Source organism: Trichosurus vulpecula, chromosome 4, assembly GCF_011100635.1.
Source record: "Trichosurus vulpecula isolate mTriVul1 chromosome 4, mTriVul1.pri, whole genome shotgun sequence".
In the NCBI taxonomy this organism is placed as follows: Eukaryota; Metazoa; Chordata; class Mammalia; order Diprotodontia; family Phalangeridae; genus Trichosurus; species Trichosurus vulpecula.
The window spans coordinates 78,275,300-78,289,857 of NC_050576.1; the positions used below are offsets into that span (position 1 = coordinate 78,275,300).

General features: G+C 37.8%; 1 pseudogene; it reads right to left on the bottom strand.

Annotated features, from left to right (window-relative positions):
- The window catches only part of LOC118846771, a 75,839-nt pseudogene extending 63,876 nt beyond the window's left edge, over window positions 1–11,963 (bottom strand).
- Window positions 11,964–14,558: the final 2,595 nt, after the last annotated feature.

Sequence of the window (14,558 nt, forward strand, 5' to 3'; positions counted from 1 at the left end):
ATGCAAAGAAATACATACAAAGCAAGCTATATGCAGGATAAATAGGAAATAATTAACAGAGGGAAGGCACTGGAAGGAAGAAGGGTTGGGGAAGGCTTCCTTTAGAAGGGATTTTAGTTGAGATTTAAAGGAAGCCATGGAATCCAGTAACAATTACTGGCATTAAACTCATGACTGAGTTAGGCAGTGTCCCTCTTGTTCCCTAATGAAAATAACTAAAGGTATTTTTTTAATGTCTTTAACAGCTCTTAATTTCATATGGTTTGAAGACAGAATTAAGTGGTTTTCCTTTCTTTCAAGGTGGAGGATGGACGTCTTTTACTTCACTTGTGTATTTGCTTTTTTAGTTCCACCAAAATCAATCCACTTAATTTGTTAGTCTATTAATAAGGGCAAAGATGAACCTACTTTAAGGACTAGATTATAGTCAGTTTAAACAACATGAAACTATTTAGACTCATCAAATATATATGTGGGAAAAAAAACATTAAAATGCCCCTCAATATTTAGACTCATCAAATCAATTTGTGATAAAAACATGAAAATGCCCCACCCCCAAATCATTTATATGGAATTCTTTAAAGCACCATTTAAAAATAAGGCAATCGTTTAAAAGCATTTCTTTATCTGACTTTGTTCATTACCTAAGATGCAGGGAATTTCTACATAGACACTTCAAACTCCTTGTGTAATAAAATAAATAATGTTATTGGTTGGAGGACCTTGATAAATAAATACCATCTGTATGACCAAGGTCAAGTAATTTTCCCTCTCTAGGTCTCAATTTACTCATCTATAAAATGAAAGCATTGAACTGGATGATCTCTGAGGTTCTTTCCATGCCTAAATCTTATTATCCTATGACTTAAAGAATTTTTAGCCCTATGTCTAGCTAAGTTCCACTCAACACAAATCCTAGTTTTAACAAAGAGTGGTTATAATAGGATTCACATGAATCTGATTACTTTTTGGATGTCAAGTAAACCTCATTTGCTTGAGCCCTCATCCTAGTTTAAAGGGGAATTTCTAAACTCACATAAACTTAGTTTGTTTATGCCAGATTAACAGACCAAGAAAAGAACATGCATTTTAAGAGTAAAACATTTAATCAGGACTAAAACAATTAGTGAAGGAATCAGGAAAATAATATACACATACAAATTCTGAGGATTAGGTTTTTTTTCATCAAGTCAATAGTTTAGGAAACAACCTAATCTGAGACTCACACTCTGCTGTGGTGATGGATTTGGCAAATATCTTTTTTTGTGCTCAGAAGGGGAAGGAGGGATAAATACACTCAGAAAAGTGTTTGAATCTTTGCCCACGCCGTCCCAGCTTGTAGCATCTACTGCCTTCTATTTCAGTCGTAGTATGAGATTTTGTCTGTCTTTGTTTCTCTCCTCCTCCTCCTCCTTCTTCTTCCTCTCTCTCTCCCTCTCTCTGTACGTCTCTTTCTCTCTCTCTCTGTCTCTGTCTCTCTCTCCACTTCACTCCCCCCCCCATTTCCCTCCCTCTCTGTGTGTCTCCACTCCAAATGTTCATATGAACTTGTGAGCTCATATTGGTCTGATCAGCCACAGCTGGACACACTGTGCCTTGACCCCAACGTAGTGATGTCATTTCGGTCCTCTTCAAGGACAAAGAATAACAACCATCATGGTTCCAAATTATTTTCATGAATGGCTAGGCCAATTCATAGTTCTGTCAACATTATATTAGTTTGCTTCTCCTCCCACACCTGCTCCAACAGTTGTTATTTTCCTTTTTTTGTCATTTTGGCTAATTGATGAGTATACAGTGGAACCTCAGATTTGTTTTCATTTATATTTCTCTTATTATTAGTGATTTGTGCTCATCTTTAACACTTGTTTGGTCATTTTCCTCCATCCATAATTATAAAAAGTATCTCCTTCCTTGATCCTAGCTCATTGTTTTGGAAGTGGCAGTCCTACTGAAGAATCCACTTACACTCCCTAGTCACAGCCTTGGGCAAGGGTCTAAGAGGTCGAAGGGGAAAAGGGATTCTCTATTGCTGAGGCATGAGGTTAAGGCCCACAGCTTTTGCTTTCGATCTGAATCCCAGCTGCCATGCTCTTCAGGATATAGGTGGAGCTACCTGGCTGGGTGCTCTCTATTAAGAACAGTTCTTGAGCTAAGAGGAGGGGGGTGTAGAGGTCCCTGCACTGGAGCATGTAGTTCAGTGATCTCTTGCCCACTCCAAGACAGACGGAAGGCAGCAGGAAAGCTGACTATCCTCTGTATGTGCAAGTGCAATGGTCAGAGCACTTAATCACAGCTCTGATCACTGGCTCAAGGACTAAAGCAGGGATGGGGAACCTGTGGCCTTCTAGGTCCTTGGGTGTGGCCTTTTGACTGAGTCCAAGTTTTACAGAACAAATCCTTTTATTAAGGAGATTTGTTCTGTGCAGTTTGGATTCAGTCAAAGGCCCTCACTTGAGGACCTAGAGGGCCACAGGTGGCCTTGAAGCTGAAGGTTCCCCACCCGTGGACCAAAGGAAGGTACCTGTAGCCCCAGTTTGACCTGTTGCCCATCCAGCTGATTTGTTTGCATTCTGGCAAGAATCAAAGTCACTGCAGGAAGTTTGATTAGTGGTACATTATTAACGGTAAAATACTTGCCAGCCTTGACACAATGCACCAATGGCTAGGTGGGCAGTAGTGGTTCTAGAGGCAACCTCAGGAAAACTTAAATGAGGATAAGGGAGAGGGAGAAGGTTAGAGCCCAGGGGCATCTAATAGAAGGATGTGAGTGATCCCTGAGGGCTGAGCAGGGAGATTTCTGGGTATCAGCTAAGAGTGGGAGATAATCACTGATTGATCTGCTGGCTGGAGGTTGCAGGGTGGTTTATATAGGGTTTTTATGGGTTATCTCCCACTCTGGCTATTTGGATGAGAGTGGGGCATTTCTCCTCACCTCCAAAGGAGGAGGGAGATATTTTCCTCTGACTTTGAAGCAAGGATGGGGCACTTCCCTCTGAACATCTGAGCCTCTTTAGGCCTTATATCCAAATTCAAGGTGCTAATGGGCCACCCAATGTCCCTGCTTCCTGGCAATGCTGGCAGTGCTGGCTCTATGCCTGGCATGGTAGCCTATTAGGGTCCATTGTCAGAGGAGGTCAAAGAATAGTTTTGTTTCTGTTTCTTTTTTTTTTAGCAAGATAGGTAATATATCTCCGCAGCAACTTAAAACTGTGGCATAAGTTAAAGTTACAAGATAGGTCCCAAATAAAGAGATTAAAATTTAGGAGACATTAGAAAATTACCCAGTTTAAGAAACATCAAAAGAACATACAGAGAAACATATTTTCAATACAGTATGTATCCATTTGGAGCTTGCTATGACATATGGTGGAAGATGTTGGTATAAATCCAATTTCTGTCACTGTTTTCCAATTTTTCTAGCAGTATTTATTGAATATGAGTCCTTTTTTCAATTCTTAAATTTATCAAACACTATGGTATGCTGTTCATTTGTTTGTGGATCGTGTATTCTTTTCTTTTTTTGATCAACTTTTCTATTTTTTTTAACTAGCATCATATTCTTTTGATGATTTCTGCTTTTTAGCATAATTCAAAATCTAGTATTTATTGGTGTCCTTTCTACATTCTTTTTCATTATTTCCTTTGAGATTCTTGTCTTTTTGTGCTTCCAAATGACTTTTTTAAAACTAATTTTTCTAGTTCTATAAAGTAATCCTTTGGTAGTTTGATTTATATGGCATTGAATCTGTAAATTAATTTAATGAGAATCACCATTTTTATTATATTGACATAACTCAACCATGAGCAATTAACATCTCTTAAATTACTTGTCTTTATATCTCTAAAGAGTGTTTTGTCATCTTATTCACATAACTATCTCTGTGTCTTAGAGGGTGGGCTGCCGAATATTTTATACATTCTGAAGTTATTTTGAGTAGAATTTATTTTTCTATCTTCCTGCTTGTTAGTAATATTCAGAAAGTATGACAGCTTATATGGGTTTATTTTCTATCTTGCTACTTTGCTGGAGTGATTGTTTCCACTAATTTTTATTTGAACCTGTGGCATTCTCTAAATAAATTCTTATATCATTCATAAAAAGTGATAATTTTATTGCATCTTTTCCTAGGCCCTTTCCTTAATTTCTTCTTCTGTTGTTGTTTTTATTGATATAGAGAGCATATCTAGAACTATATCAAATAACAATGGTGACAAGAGATATACTTGCTTTACCCTGACCTTACAGGAAAGGCCAGTAGGCCTTTATATCATAGAAAATACCGTTTCTTAGTTTTAGATAGATACTATTTACCATATTAAAGAAGGGCTCCTGTGATCTTTTTCCTTTAAAATTTTTAAAAATTATCAAGCATTTTTTTCTCTCTCCCAATCCCTAGTCCCTGCAATGGGGGTAAGAACGGGTAAAACTTTACTTTTTAAAAAAAATAAGCATAGTTAAACAAAGCAAATTTCCATATTGGCCGTGTCCAAAAATGTGTATCTCACTCTGCATATTGGTCTACCTTTCTATCATGAGGTGGGAAGTATTATTCATCATTGGTCCCTTGGATGATCGATGCAATGATCAGAGTTCTTACAACTTAAAAAATTGTTAGTTTTTTTATGATCTTGATGTTATAGTATAAAATCAAATAAAATTTTTGAGATATATAAATTTACCTCATGGAACTATTTTTTCTATGTCTCAAATGATTTTGACATTTTGTCTCATTGTTGTCATTATCTTTAATGAATTAAAAAAACAAACTGGATCTTCCTTATCTCAACCAGGCTGCTGCTACTCCTGCTCTGTTAGGCATGGGAGCTTAGACCTGGTCTGTTTCCAACCCAGGCTGGAGCCCCACTGCCTTTGCAACCTGGTGGCCTCATGTTCCTCAGGGCTCACTGTTTTAAAGCCAAAATTGGTGTAGATATCTGATCAACTTAGCCCTATGTAGCTCAGAACCCCTGAGCTCTAGAGATCTGCTAGTCTCAGCCTTCCCAGTAGCAGGGGTTACAGGCATGTACCATCATGTCTGGCTATCAATCATTTATATTATTTGGTTTTTGACCTATCAATTCTTTAGGATTAAGTTAGTCTCCCGTTTTCTTTAAGTACTTAGTATTTCAGAAAAAGTGTGTGTGTGTATGTATGTGTTTTCATTATCTATGGTAGCTTTAAACATAATTTCCCTGTTTATCTCTTTTAACTGTCTTTTTATTGTTGCCTTGCCTGATATCATAATTTTTATTCCTACTTCTTTGAATTTGCCTGAAGCATTATTAAATTCTGCTCCAGCCTCTTATTTTAACTCTGTAACTCTATGTCTCAAGTAGGTTTCTGTCTAGTTGTGTTCTGTTTTTTTAGTCCATTCTGATCAAATAAGATAATAATTGTAAAGTGCTTAGCACAGTGCCTGCCATGTTGTATGTACTATATAAATGTTGGCTATTATTATCTTCCATTTTGCAGGTTAGTTTATCCCATTCATGGGATGGTTCATGGTTATGATGATTGAATGTTTCATCCTCTCCATCATATCTTCACACTTTTTCTTCTCTTTGTCCTGAGGGAGGGAAGCCCCCTCCCTTATCAAGAAGAAGATAGTAAAAAAGAGGCAATGTGAACAACACTAGTAATGTATAATTGAAGTGTTCTGCTATCACTCCACTGGCTCTCCTCTTTCCCAGACCCTAATCATTAGGTCTTACATTTTTTTCCTTTTCCTTTTAATTTCTCTGATGAGAAATTATCACTGATGAGTTGATGTTGACGGATGTTTTGCTTGTGAATATTACCTCTCTGACTTTTGAAGCAAAAATAATACTGTACTCTGTGTTTTAGGCACAAGAATGCCAGAATAATTTTTATTAATTGAACATTATTCTAAATCCAAACATTTCATAGGCTGTCATATTAGGATGTAAGCCTTTGTCCTTTGCCCTTTAGAATATCATATTCTAATATTTTACTTCCTATATAGCAGTTACAATGTATTATTGTATGATATTCACTATGGCTTTTTGGAATTTAAGTATTCTTTCATGCTTGTTGCCTTTTTTCTTTGACTTGGAAACAATGGATTTTGGCTGCAACATTCCTGAATGTTTTTTATTTGGAGTTTCTTTCAGGAAGTAACTAGTGGATTCTTTTCTGTTTTCTCTGTGCCCTCTACCTCTAATTGATCTAGGCAGTTTTCTTTTATGATTTATTGAAATATTCTAACCAGGACTTTTTTTGATCATTGTTTTTCATACAGTTTGTTGATTCTCCAATTATGTGTCCTTGATCTGTTTTCTGAATACATTGCTTTTTCTAAATAATAAATTCTATTTTCTTCCATTAAAAATGTTTTACTTGGGGGGCAGAGCCAAGATGGAGGCTGGAAAGCAGGGACTTGCTTAAGCTCTCCCCCAGGTCCATCCAAACACCTATAAAAATGGCTCTGAACAAATTATAGAGCTGCAGAATCCACAAAATAGCAGAGAGAAGCAGGGCTCTAGCTCAGGACAGCCTGGATGATCACTGGAAGGGTCTATCACAAGGGGCTGGGAGCCAAGTGAAGTAGAGCCCAGCGTGGGCTCTACAAATGCCAAAGACAATAGAGAAGGTTAGTGGGAAAAGCTGCTGGGACAGAGTGAAAGGAGTTCAGGGTAAGCCACCATCCCAGGGGTGGCAGAAGTGGTGCAGCTCTGAGGCTGCTTCCAGAACTACAGCTGCAGTTGCTTCTGGTCCCAGGCCCACCTGGTGGGAGGAATTAAATGGCGGATTAGAGCTAGAGTGCAAAACCTGCTTTGCCCTACCAGGATCTGGGCCACAATCCTGGTTGGCGGTTCTTGGGGAAGGGGGGAGGAGGAGCACTGGTGTGGCAGAGCTTGCTCTGTAGAAGTAGCTCTGAAAACAGCAACACAGCCCCTCAAGCTTGAAACAAAGTATTCTCTACTCTACAAGCAGTCATACCCTGACAAAAAGCTCAAGGGTCAAATACTTGGCTGGGAACATGAACAGGCAGCGAAAACAAACTTAGATTCAGACTCAGACTTTGGAATCTTTCTTTGGTGACAAAGAAGACCAAAACATACACCCAGAAGAAGTCAACAAAGTCAAAGAGCCTACATCAAAAGCCTCCAAGAAAAATATGAACTGGTCTCAGGCCATGTAAGAGCTCAAAAAAGATTTGGAAAAGCAAGTAAGAGAAGTAGAGGAAAAAGTAGGAACAAAAATGAGAGTGATGGGAGAAAACCATGAAAAACAAGTCAACGACTTGCTAAAGGAGACCCAAAAAAATACTGAAGAAAACAACACCTTAAAAAATAGACTAACTCAAATGGCAAAAGAGCTCCAAAAAGCCAATGAGGAGAAAAATGCCTTTAAGGGTAGAATTAGCCAAATGGAAAAGGAGGTCCAAAAGACCACTGAAGAAAATACTACCTTAAAAATTAGACTGGAGCAAGGGGAAGCTAGTGACTTTAAGAGAAATCAAGATATTATAAAACAGAACCAAAGGAATGAAAAAATGGAAAACAATGTGAAATATCTCATTGGAAAAACCACTGACCTGGAAAATAGATCCAGGAGAGATAATTTAAAAATTATTGGACTACCTGAAAGCCATGACCAAACAAAGAGCCTAGACATCATCTTTCAAGAAATTATCAAGGAAAATTGCCCTGATATTCCAGAGCCAGAGAGTAAAACAGAAATTGAAAGAATCCACCAATCACCTCCTGAAAAAGATCCCCAAAAGAAAACTCCTAGGAATATTGTTGCCAAATTCCAGAGCTCCCAGATCAAGGAGAAAATACTGCAAGCAGCCAGAAAGAAACAATTTCAGTATTGTGGAAATGCAATCAGATTAATACAAGATCTAGCAGCTTCTACATTAAAGGATACAAGGGCTTGGAATATGATATTCCGGAGGTCAAAGGAGCTAGGATTAACACCAAAAATCACCTACCCAGCAAAACTGAGTATCATGCTCCAAGGCAAAATATGGACTTTCAATAAAATAGAGGACTTTCAAGCTTTCTCAGTGAAAAGACCAGAGCTGAATAGAAAATTTGACTTTCAAATACAAGAATCAAGAGAAGCATGAAAAGGTAAACAAGAAAGAGAAATCATAAGGGACTGACTAAAGTGGAACTGTTTTGTTTATATTCCTACATGGAAAGATGATGTGTGTAATTCATGAGACCTCAGTATTAGGGTAGCTGAAGGGAATGTACATACATACATACATACATACATATGAATATAAAGGGATGATATCTAAAAAAATAAAATCAATTAAGGGATGAGAGAGGAATATCTTGAGAGGGAGAAAGGGAGAGATAGAATGGGATAAATTATTTCACATAAAAGTGGCAAGAAAAAGCAGTTCTGTTGGAAGGGAAGAGGGGGCAGGTGAGGGGGAATGAGTGAATCTTGCTCTTATCAGATTTGACTTGAGGAGGGAATAACATATACACTCAGTTGGCTATCTTATCCCATAGGAAAGAAGGAGGAAGGGGATAAAAAAGAGGGGATGATAGAAGGGAAGGCAGATATGGGGAGGAGGTAATCAAAAGCAAACACTTTCAAAAAGGGACAGGGTCAAGGGAGAAAACTGAATAAAGGGGGACAGGGTAGGAGGCAGCAAAATATAGTTAGTCTATCACAACATGAGTATTGTGGAAGGGTTTTACATAATGATACATATGTGACCTGTGTTGAATTGCTTGCCTTCTTAGGGAGGGTAGGTGGGGAGGGAAGAGGGGAGAGAATTTGGAACTCAAAGTTTTAAAAGCAGATGTTCAAAAAAAAGGTGTTTTTGCATGCAACTGTGAAATAAGACATACAGGCAATGGGGCATAGAAATCTATCTTGCCCTACAAGAAAGTAAGGGAAAAGGGGATGGGGGGAGTGGGGTGACAGAAGGGAGGACTGACTGGGGAACAGGGCAATCAGAGTATATGCCATCTTGGAGTGGTGGGGGAGGGTAGAAATGGGGAGAAAATTTGCAATTCAAAATCTTGTGGAAATCAGTGCTGAAAACTAAAAATATTAAATAAATAATAAAATATAAAAAAGTTTTACTTTATCCTGATATTTCTTGTTATCTCCTATAGAAATTGAGTTTGGTTCATTACATTACATTTTTTTAAGGAAATCTGCTATTTGAGTCAGATTTAATACAGGACTGTTTACAAGGTATACAAGTGCTATCCATTAGACTTCCTCTAAACACAACCTAGAAATTTGGGAAAGCCTGAAGAGACTCTGAGGTTTTCTAGACTAATCAGGTCAGGTGACTTTTGATCAGATTGATTCTTCTTTTTGATTCTTCCAATGATTCATATACCTATTCATAAAAGATTAAATCTTGTGATTATTATCTTATAACTATTATTGGTAAGAACTGTTTATTGCTTTTATTTTTCACCTGGCAACAATAGCTTTATAGTCCTGATATTATCTTTCTGAAAGGGCTAAATATGATAATCTTTATTTCACACTAAATGAAACAATTGGCAATGGGTCAAATGGTTTATTCAAAGTCATATAGTAAGCAAAATAAGATTAAAAAGAAAAACCAGGTTAAAAAGAAAAATCATAGGATAGTAGAAATATCTAGTCCAAGTCTCTCATTTTAAAGGCACGTCACACAGGTGACAGAGTCAGAATTCACATTTGTGTTCTCTTAATCCAGGTCCAAAGATCTTGCTATAGCAAATGAGGGCTTCTACTAATCATGGTGGGGTGGGGGGGGGGAGGAATCAAAAAAGTGAAAGGAATTTACATAAGAGTAAGAGTTTATTTTGTGCTAAGTACACTGGAGCATACCTAGCAGTATTAAAATACTGAAAATTATCTTACATAAACATTAGAAGGGGATAATTTTGAAAAAAAAATTGAAAGCTTAAGTCCAGCAAATGCTTTTCATGTTCTATTTTGGTTTCCTACACATTATTTTAATAATGCACGGTATATCCTCCCATGAGATCTTCATGGCGGATATGAGATAAGGAGCAGATAGGTTAACTTATTTTGGCTTGAGTGAGGAAATGTCACTTCTCCAGATGCTTCCATGTTCCAAACACATTGGCTCCAGTAATTCAACATAAATGGACTTAGTATTGAGGAAAAGGAGGGTTTTTTTTAACAGGAGACTTTGTTTGTTTTAAGAAATAAAGCCTTTCTTACCACCCTACTCTTCCATATTAATACACAATTAGTTACCATTAAACAGTCAAGGACAAGCTATAAGTTGAATCTGGTTTTGGAGACAGAGAGAATTCGTAGAGAATACGTTTAGAATTAGAAGGGACTTCAAAGATCATCATTTCCAATACTCTCATTTACAAATAAGAAGACTCAGAGAGTTAAATGACTTGCCCAAGGTCTCACAGCTAGTTATAGTTCTGAGATAAGAGTTGAACTCAGTTCTTCCTGATTCCAAACCCATTACTCTATTGTGTCACATAGCTGCTTCTCCAGTTATACTTTCTTATACATTATAGAATTTTAAAGCTTACAATGTGCTTTGATATCCATTATTCCATTTTGTCTTCATAAGCATATTCTGCGGTTGGGGGTGGGGAGAGATAAAATGGTATTCCTACTTTATATTTAAGATAACTAAGCATGAAAGAAGTTGTGACTTACTAGCTGTGTAACTTAAGAAAGGGGCAGAGCTAGGACTCAAAATTTGGTCCTCTGACTGCAGGTTGGCTACTCTTTCCAATAAACTGTATTGCTTCTGGAGGTAAGTTAAGGAGTCACTTCAACAATCTGTGATTTCATTGGCCATGGTATTTGTTCCATGGACATCAATAGCAATTTCTCTGTGACTTAGGAAAAGGTCTCATTATGCCATGGTTAAAGCCAATCATTACCCTGTGGCCAATCTTACGATGCCTGTCTGATTCTAGTTCAGGCTGGTTCTCAGATGACAGGCACAGGCCTTTTTAAGACGAGGACCATGAAGATTGAGTTTATGAACTAAGATCTATTGCATAGAGTGAGAAAGCAGAAAAATTCTACAAAGATTCTACAAATAGGACCCTCCAAATCAAATAAATATATGCTTTAATACCTCCTGACTTCAATGCAAAGGAGAGTGTAAAAAATAAGTTTGAAAAAGTGGTTTAGGAATAAGTAAAAAAGAGGGGTCAAAGACCTGTGTTCTAAATATAGAAACTTTGTGACTATATATCATGAATGCTTTGTACAAGAAGAAAATTGAAAGGTGCTGGACAGGTTAAGGGCTGAATAACACCACAACAGGCAGGGGGAAAAACCCAAACCAAAACACCTGGTTACCAATATGGGCATCATTTCTGATTTGGTTGCATATGTTTAATCAGACTGCTTACTTGTTAGAGAAATATTAAAAACAATACCACTTAGAAGAAAAAAATTAGAAGCTATGCATCTTTAACATAACCAATTGATGTTGATGCTGAAAATGTGAAATGGTAAAAAGAACAGAGACACAAACCATCACCATTTCTTAAGAAAGTTTAACAAGTATACAGAAATTGCTACAATGAGACCAACAGAGACTAGCAAGCATCTCAGCTGGGAAACCCTTAATCTTGCCAGAGATTTTGCCAAAGGCTTAGAATATAAATTCCTTTGTATGTAAAGAAGGTCTTTTTTTTTTTTACAACCTGACAACTATCTCTAAAGAACTTAATCTTCCTAAAGGATTGATAGGGATAGGGCACAGCTAACACCAACCATAGGGAGCTCCTAGTGACTGATGAGATGATCACCTTCGGCAGCTTGTGGAAAAGCAAGTTGGCCCAACTCTGGAGGAAGGTGGTGATGGTGGTGGTGATTGGTTCTTTGTTCTCAAAGAGTAGGAGGAAAGACCTCTATAACAGAAGAATTAAACTCCTACATTTTTCCGCTGGTGCCTCTTATAGAGCACAGCAAAGGGGCTGGAGGGAATGTCCTCCTCCTCCCCTTCTCCCATCGGTAATGGCGTCTTGTAATGGAAACATGGGAATAGGAGACATAGACTTTCTCTCATGTTGAGAGAGTGTTGAACTGTGGAGTCAAGAAGAGAGAGTCAAAAAGAGGAATATAGGAGTCTATCACCTAAAATGGAGATCCAATTCAGGATATCACAGGCCCCAGAGCTAAGACTCTTGCAGGTCCTAGGATGTCAGCTCCAGTTATTTTTGAAAGAGCCTAGCAGTATCTTGGGCCAGGATTTAAGTTTTGCCCAAAGCTAGAGATGATTGAGACCACAGCCAAGTATCTGGGTCTGGCCCAAAAGCAGGCTGGGTGGAGTTTTGCTCCCTATCCAAGATGTCTCACCTAGTGAGGAGCAGCTTGGGAACATTACAAGAAGAAAGGCAGGGCCCTGTACCATCAGAGGTATGTTAACTGTGTGGGGCAAAAATTAAACCCCCCAAATTAAATTAAACTCAGAGGCTACTCAAGTAGAAAGTAGAAAGTAATTTTTATTACCATCCCACAGGGAAAGGGCAGTCTCTGAACCAATAGGAAATCAGAAGGGAGAGGCGCCGGGTCCAGAGGGCAGAACTTGAGCTTTATACCCTAAGGTAAACCCCCCCCATCATCACTGGCGTTTTACAGTCATTGGTGGAGTCCAGGCTCCCAATCTCGTGAGAAATCTAACCCAGGTACAAGTGACAAGGAAACACTAATTGAGCCAATCACAATTCTTAAGAACACTTATATCCTTATTTGGCGAGGCTCCTGCTGAGGTGGTAGCAGGGAGGAAGTGGGTCTGGCTTCTCTAAGTTCCGGATTTCTATAGGTCAGGTGATGCCTTAATAACTCCCCTGAGACTTAGGCCTAGCTGTCAATCAGAAGCCCTGAGCCGCGCTGATTCCGTGAGAGGGCTTCACCATCCCACTCATACCTCTTTCCTATTATGCTTTAATTGTGTGCCTCCCTACTAATGAATTCCAAATGTCTCTTCTCTTCCCATTGACACTATGTATGTTACTATGCTACTCCATTAAATGCCCTTTTTGGGGGGAGATAATTGTATCAATTGACTATTAATTCATAGGTAGGGACTTGTGAATTATAGTTTTAGGAACTGAGATCCACAGAGTACCTTGAATTTGAGGTAGTTTTCTCCCTAGGGACCCAACCTGCAAGTGAGTGGAAGATTATGAACAGTATTTCTTCATGAAATTCCAAAAATACAAAGTAGTTCTCAGTCCTCTGTGACCCTCTTTTACTTCCATAGTGATGGAAGGGTAGAAAATTGGACAGTAAGTGTTAAGAATGACAGTGTCTAGGTTTTCTAGAGCTATCACTTTAACTGACGATATGCGTCATGGGCAATCTTTGTCCAAACCCCTTGAGTTGATATGTTATTCTGGAAACCAAAATCATAACCATGTTGAAATATTCACTATAAATGAGACCAGAAGACATAAAATAATGGCTAATAAATGGAAAAATAATTCACATGCTCTACAAGCAATGGCAAATAAAGGAGTCAGTGGAATTGGTTTTAATCCTACATTCTAAACATCAGGAAACATAATTTACAACATCCTTTGTCATTTTGCTTTACAGGGCTCATGATAAGCATGTCCAAACAGGTTAATAGAAACATAATGTTAGCATATGCAACAACATATATTTCAGAGGATGAAGAAAGAATATCTGTAAGGAACTTGGCAAGATCCTTGAAACTAAGTAAAAATTAGACCTTTACACTCAATGACTTTAATGTGACAGTGAGCACAGATGAAAAATACACAGGAATAAGTTTGAAATAAAGGAAAAAAAGGTGGAAATACTTAAAAAAACTATTTAGTAACTTCCTATTTGTTTCTCATGGGTATTTTTTAAAGAAGGTGGTCAGATTTCAGATGTGGCAAGGGCCAAATGACATCACCGAAAAGAAAAAAAAAAAGAAACTGATTGGATCTTAGCCTCAATTAAATTCTGCACAATTCAATTTAATTCCAGCATTTATTAAGTGACTACTATGAGCCAGGTACTTTTAAGTATACAAAGCCAAAAATACAACAACCTGTGCCCTTCAAGAGCTTATACTTTTAGGTAGAACATATTAAAAGATATGTAGCCTGTCCCTTCTCTGGGAGAGTTTGCACTCCTAGACTGAGTTTCACAGAGGACAATTTCTCTGGGTTCAACGTGCCCTGTAGATCTGCATTCCACAACTATAGTTCATAGGATGCTATGGCTGCATTTATCTTTAACAGTCAGCAGAAGGACATAATTAGCTCAAAGCAAAGGTATTTAGCTCAATGGAATAATAATAAGTATTATCAAGTAATAATAATAAGTAAGAATAATAGTAATCTTGGGGTTTACTCCTCTGCAAAAATACGCAGGGTGGGAAGAGTAGGACATAAGGATATACTAGTAGAGGGGCACACACACAAGACTAACTTGGGAATAGTTTTACATGATTAAACACATATAACCTATAAGAAATTACTTACCATCTTAGGGAGGGGGGAGTAAAGTGACGGAGGGAGAAAATTTGGAAATCGAAATTTTATAAAAAAAAAAGAATGTTAAAAATTATCTTTATATGTAATTGGAAAAA